This window comes from Sapajus apella, unplaced genomic scaffold (genome assembly GCF_009761245.1).
Source record: "Sapajus apella isolate SASKATOON/1434 unplaced genomic scaffold, GSC_monkey_1.0 scaffold115, whole genome shotgun sequence".
In the NCBI taxonomy this organism is placed as follows: domain Eukaryota; kingdom Metazoa; phylum Chordata; class Mammalia; order Primates; family Cebidae; genus Sapajus; species Sapajus apella.
Genome location: NW_022437055.1, coordinates 1,820,533 through 1,827,944, shown reverse-complemented (window position 1 = coordinate 1,827,944; position 7,412 = coordinate 1,820,533). Strand labels below are relative to the sequence as shown.

Sequence of the window (7,412 nt, the reverse complement as noted above, 5' to 3'; positions counted from 1 at the left end):
GATTTTAAAAAGGGAGTTGAAATTAAGAAAGTTCTCAGCCCACCCTTCAGAGAACAGAAGTACTTCATGAGACAGAATATCCAATTCCTTAACCATTCTGTAGTGTTTGAAGATAACAGTCATATCATTATCATTGTAGTGGCAGTAGTGGTGGTGGTGGTGGTTATAGCACTGCCAGCTGTTAACATTTATTGAGTCTTCACTACATGGTGAATTTTATGATAAAGACTTTAGATGGATTAACTTCTTTATTCATAACTTATCTATTTAATCTTCAAAACAACCTCATCAGGTAAATGTTAATATTCTATTTATTTTGCAGATGATGAAACTGAGGAAAAGGAATGTGAAATAACTTGTTCCTAGATCAGATGAGATTTCTCTTCACCATAAAGCTTTCTGTCCCGCAAATATTACCCATTCTTTGGCCCTCTCTAAATCATATTCTAATACACAACATGGACGATAATAGAGGGTAAGGTATGAAACAAGGTAAGAGATCAGTTTCAAGTCCAAAGAACTCAACCCTATCTAATCCCCAGTTCTACAAATATAGATCCAAAATTTTCTCCTTCTCATGGTAAGTAAAGAAGAGTACTTTCAGATGCTAAGGAAAGCATGGCATTATTATGTAAAACTATAATTTATATGAAAATGCTTTCTTAATGACTGCTACATTCTGAAATATCAAATTTATCTATTCATAACTCACTATAATAAAGCAGGAATTAGGGTAGCAATTTATACCTATAAAGTCTGTAATCTTTTGTTATCTTATTAAAACCAACATACTTTTGGTTATAAGCCAGAAGTCCAGACTGCCTTATAAATTGATAACAATATAAGATTAGCACCTCGTTCTTTAAAATATTTACATAGTTCATGCAAAAGCATGATTGTTGGCATGATGATAATTGGCTTAATGAAGAAAAAGAAAGGGAAAGAAATAAACACTTACTGACCACCTGCATCATATTGTACTGGATGCCTTCCACATACATTATCTCATTATGATAATAATACGTATTTCACATGGTTGTTATGAGAACTAACTAAGCTTACATGAAAGTGCCTAGGAGAAGGCAGTGTAAAGGACCTAGCATTATCAATCACTCACCACCGAATCAATCAATCATTCCAGGTCCTGTGCTATCAAATACATTATTTCCTTTAATCTTTACAACAGCCCTGCACACTTGGCCTTGTTATCCAGATTTCATGCATAAAGAGACTGAGGGTCAGAGAATTTTTAAACTACTAACTAAGATCACACAGCAGACCATGAGTTGACTGAATTCTATATCCATGCTTTTACCACTTAATTAAACAATAGCAGAAGCCTTTTAACAGCACTTCATCATAGGGATGGAAGGAAAGAATAACACCAATATGCACTCATTCATTCATTCAACACATACTCTGTGCCAAGCACTGAGCTAAATTCTTTCCATAAATTGTCTCAGTAAACCTTCACAACACCTCTAGCAGATGAGAACCAGGATAATCCCAATTTTGCAGATGAGGAAAATGGAGCTCAAGGAGGTTTGACTGATGTGTTCAGCATCATAGAGCCAGGAAATGGCAGAATCTGAACTGAAAATTATGTTTGTCTGTCTTCAAAGCCTGCACTCTTTCCAGAATATTGTACTACTTCTGGAAGGCAAATTATGTTTTTCTGTATGCAAAGCAATATATTTTGGATCATCACGTACACCACTAGGAGGCCCAGATTGTTGGTCCCCAGCACTAGGGTTCTGTTAGGTGGGATGCCCTCTGTAGTCTGGGAGAGAAAGTATCCTGTGTAAGGAGGAAGTGGGGAGAGCGTGGCTGAGGGTAGGAGGAGAAAGAAAGAGAGCTAAAAAATGCTGGTAACCCTGGAGATGGAAGGAACCATCAAGTCTAGCTACCATGAAACAGAATTTCTGAACCACCTGCCTAATCTCATACAAAAGATACCCTGATGCCATTCTAAACCCAGGATTATTCTATGCACACTGGGTACTAGACCAGAGTGAGACATGATCCATGCAAAATCACCTTTACTACTAAAAATATAACTCCGTGGCACCTTCTGCTAAATAAAGGGCAACACAGGAAAGCCTACTGTAGAACAAATCGACTTAATGATTTCATAAGAAGATTATCTTTAAGTCATGAAGTTGCCTTTAAAATCAGTCTTCTGGTCTACAGCCATCCCACCCTGAACGTACCCGATCTTGTCTGATCTTGGAAGCTAAGCAGAGTCGGGCCTGGTTAGTACTTGGATGGGAGACCGCCTGGGAATACAGGGTGCTGTAGGCTTGAAAAATAAAATCAGTCTTCTGTCATTTGGCTCAGCAATTTCCCTATTCAACCCTACTAACATGTAGGCCAATGAAAATAACTCTCAGTAGGCAACTGCCAACCTACCTCCTTCCTTCCTTCGCTAGGGTCAGTGTTTATTCTCATCTCTGTTTGTAGCTACTCCCATACCCTCCATTCTTGCTCCAGTGCTCAATATTCTGCCAGCCACAGATATGATTTTCTGAATTCAGTCCTGAGCAAGCAAACTTACCTTTTCTATTATTTGAAAATGGCCCCTTGGCTCTTCCCCGATATGGTCATCTTCCCATATCTGTGTCAGGGGAACAGAGCTGGAGGGCAGAGGTTCCAGAGAATCCTTGCCTAGGTAAGCAGAGAACTGCCCTAAGGAATGGTTGGGCAAGAATGAGAGTCTGAAGTTTACGATGTCTACCTGGAGGGCTCACGCTCTGTGGGACCAGTTATAATACTACAAAGGGAAATGTGTGCTTCACCTGAGATCTCTGGATGACCACGTTCCAAACACAGGCCTGGATCTCAAAGAGGAACTGGGTCAGAAAGTAGGAGCCTTCCAAGGAAGCCCTGCTTGGAGCAGGTCCACAAGGGCAATAATTATAGACTTCACACCACAGAGGCAGCGTAATATAACGGATACACATGGCCCCTGGAGCTGAAAATCTGGGTAACTTTGGGCAGCTATGTAATCCCTCTGAGCATCTGTTTCTTTATCTTTTTAAATGGTGGGAGTTGGGGAAGAGGAGCTGAAGGAGGAGCCCAGAGAATGACATTTACTGAGTGCAGACTTCCTGTCAGGCATTGTACTCTGCTTCACATAAACACTCACTTTATCCTCCCCAAATTTCTTCAGGTTATGAATTATTATTGAAATAATGGACAACATAAGAGAGTGCCTGGCTCATAGTACATTTAATAAATGTCAACTCCTTTCCTTTTCAAATCTATAAGTAAATGACAGGAACTTTAGTTCTCAGAGAGTACATCTATTCCACGTTGTCCCTAGCACTTGATAATGCAGAATGAAGTGGCTTGACGTAATCATTTTTAAAAGTAATCATAGAATGTCAGAGTAGAAGGGCCTTAAAGATTGTTCACATATAACTCTTCAATAGCTAGAAAAGGGACATTTTTCTGGCTCTGCAGCAAGGATTCAGCCAGAACCAAGGTGTCTTCTCTCCCAAGTGTGTATGTTTCTGACTCTTAAGGAGGATGACTCAGAAAAAGCCACTTTCAACCCTGCATTAACGGAAGTGAAGGGCAGGAATCAGACTCTGGGTGGCTGCCGTCCATAGAAGCACCTTGTGGTTCATGTACTGGGGCTCCTGAGTAGTTTCAGAAAATGGCGTTGAAGTATAGAAAAAAGAAAGTGAAGAAAGGGAAGGTAGAATCCACAGGTTTTGCCAATCATGGGGTAGCCAGCTTGAAATCAACAACAGAAACAAAAGCGGAACCATGACCTCCAGACAGTCTTATCTTTGGGGATTAAGGAACTGCACAGAGTTCTACATTTCCTGTAGGGTATTGAAGTTTACTGGTCTCCCTCATAGCCTGGTTTGCAATTCCTACCACAAGTCACTCCTAGCCATTGTCTCCCAAAGGATCCTGTCCAAAGGAAGAGTCTGGCAAAGAAGAATTCTACTCCTAGAGCTGGAGCTATGCAGGATAGGTATTTCACAAATATTTGCTGAATAAATGAATCAGAGGCCTGCCTAAGGAAGTACCCCTGCCCTCTCATTAGAACACAGGAGTAGGGCTGAGTTTCTAAGGCAGCCTACAAGCATTGCTGAAAAGTTCAATTTCTCATTATTAGATCTCATTACTCTCAATGGCAAAAACTGCAATTACTTTTGCACCAACCTAACCACAGACTTTCTCTGAAGGAGGCAGGCCTTTCTCCAAAAGTTCAGTCCCTGAGCCCCATTCTGAAATTTGCCTAAAAGGATAGAAAGCAGACCTCCAGACGGGTAAACATGAAAGAATTGAGGCCAGAACTGCAATTCTTTAATAACAGAAGGGGAGCAGGGATGAGGAACAAAGCCCTCTGCTCTGGTGACACCTCATCTTCCACTCATTCAAAGGACAGGTGTGGAATGGTCTCAATCATCCCTCAACAGAACCCTATCTCTGTGGGAAAATGATCTGGGTAGGGTTTGGGAGCAATCAGAACGTAGCATGCGTTGTTGGGGTGGGAATAGAAAGGAGGCATTGACGGAGGGGGTGGCCTTGGAATATCAGAGCAAATTCCAATCTAGCCTGTAATTTTCTGAGACTGAACAAGCACCTCCTTTTGTTCACAAGCTTATCCTATAAGAAAGAGTCCATAGATTACCAAAGTCTTAAAACAATCCCAGAACCCTGATAAGTATGTACATACAGACACAAACTCAAATGTTAACAGGACACACATACAGATTGAGACACATGCTAAAGGTAACAAAAACAACCAGGCAGAAGCGTACTATCATACAGATATAAATCCATGAATATGCACAGATAAAAACATACAAATGTGTATGATTACACATACACACAACACAAATATACTTTCAGACTCTAGTCCGAGTTTCTGGGCTAATTAAACAAACAGAATGCTCCCAACGTGGTAGCATCCCACTACTCCTATCTACCTGCCCCAGCATATGAAGTTTTCCCTAATGTGATCACTTAAAAACAGAAGCTGTTGTACAAATTCACAATACAATTTATTGCCCATCCTTGGCAGCTGGAGTTTGAGAAATACTAGCATGTTTACTTGACAGTCACCATTCTCTGGAATAAAGTAAAACTCAGAGCTGGAAATAGGAAAATACCCCCACAGACCATATTTTTCTCTTTCACTATATTATTGAAGGGCAAACTATTATCCCCACACCACACTCCATTGTCTACAGGATATTTTGTCCCAACTCAAAATTTTCTGAACCAGGTTTCACTTTTGAATTTGCATTTTCCAAATCCTTACGCAAGTCCTGCTCCTGTTGAAGGAATGTCTTAGTCTGTTCTGGCTGCTATAACAAAGCACTTTGGATTGGGTAATTTGCAAACAACATTATTTATTGCTTACAGTTCTAGAGGCTGAGAAGTTCAGGATCAAGATGCCAGCATGGTCAGTGTTTGGTGAGGCTATGCTCTCTGCTTCAAAGATGGCACATTTTTGCTGCATACTAACGTGGTCGAAGGGCAAAGGGTGAACAAGCTCCCTCAAGCCTTTTTTATAAGGGCACTAATCCCATTTATGAGGGTAGAGTCCTCATGACATAATCACCTCTCAAAGGCACCACCTCTTTTTTAATAAACTTCACATTTTAGTTAATAATAATATGTCAATATTGATTTATTAATTGCAACAATTATACTACATATCATACTAATGATATGTAGTACAATGATATGCAACAATCATACTAATGTACAATGTTAATAAAGAGAGGAAACAGGGTACAGAGTATATGAGAACCTATGTTATCATCTCAATTTTTCTATAAATCTAAAACCTATGCAACAATCTTTCATGTCCTTCACATGTACCCCAAAACCTAAAATGCAATAAAAAAGTAATCAAAAAAATAAAATAAAATAAAACCATTCTAAAAGATATAACCTATTTTGTTAAAGTCTCAGTAAATTTAAAATAACTGAAATCATGCAAAATATGTCCTCTGATCATAATAAAGTTAAATTACAAATTAATAATAACAGTACTACATGTCAAAATTTGTGAGATTCTGTTAAAACAGAATTTAGAGGGGAATTTACAGCCATCAATATTTACCTTCAAAAAGAAGAAAGGTCTAAGATCAATTATCTAAAATTTTACTGTAAGAAGTGAGAACAAGAAGAAAAAAAAATCAATCCCTAAGAAAGTGAACAACAAAGTGTGAAAGAAAACTATTTGAAAATTATACAGCTTACAAACAACTTCTATCTGGAATATATAAACAATAACTTGATAATAAGGCAAAGGAACCAACAAAAAATAAGTGAAACATTTTAAGAGACCCTTTGCAAAAGTAAATATGTAAGTATACATATGCATACCTTGTTCTATTATGCTTTATTTCATCGTACTTTTCAGATACTGCAATTTTGCAAATTGAACATTTGTGGCAACCCTACATCCTTGGAGAAAATCTATCAGCATTATTTTTCCAACAGTATGTGCTCACTTTGTGTTTCTACATCATATTTTAGTAATGCTTGCAATATTTTAAACTTATTCTTATTTTAATTATTATTAAACTTTAAGTTCTGGGGTATATGTGCAGATCATGAGGGTTTGTTACATAGGTATACACGAGGCACCACCTCTTAATACTGTCACAGTGGAGATTAGGTTTAACATATGAGTTTTGGAGAGTCACAAACATTCAGATCATAACAATCAACTTCACATCTAGCCTCCCTGAGGCTGCACTAGATCTGAGATAGTGATTAAAGCAATATCAGAAAACTGAGGTCCTAAATCATATCTGTGATCACAGTCCCAAGCCCTGCTCTGAATGGGAATTGATCTGGTAGCAACTTGACTTACATTGTTTTTGCCAAGAACAGGGCTGGAAGTGTGGGGAACTTGTTTGTTTCCCTCTTTAGGTCACCATTGTTACAAATGCCATACCTTTTTCTGGAACTTTTTATAATTTATAACTTGCTGTCGCAGTTACTTCTTTTAGTTTTGGAGACAGCGCTCTAAAATTATGCAAGCAGATTTAATGACCATCTTCATTTTAATGGTATAGAAATTGAAGTTCCGTAAGATGTAATGACATGCCTAAGATCCACAAAGCTAATTAGTGTGAGAGGTAGGTTTTGAACCTAGATATTTATCATTCTGCTGCCAATACTTTTAAAACTAAACCACTACATTCCTTGCTGTACTACCCTTTGCTGCCACTGCCCCACACACTCCACCACACACACACACACACACACACACACACACACACACGAGTAAAGTCCTATTTTGGCTTTACCCTTTTCTACATTCCAGAATTTTACCCTCTCTTGTCCACAGCAAACTTAACCCATTTTATATCTCTTCATCCTAGACTATCTTCGCTCTGCCCAGTAGACAATATTATCTCATTTAATCTTCA

General features: G+C 38.6%; 1 pseudogene; it reads left to right on the top strand.

The window, feature by feature from the left end:
- The first annotated feature begins 2,182 nt into the window (after positions 1-2,182).
- LOC116538021 lies at positions 2,183-2,301 on the top strand (annotated as a pseudogene).
- The last annotated feature ends 5,111 nt before the right edge of the window (positions 2,302-7,412 follow it).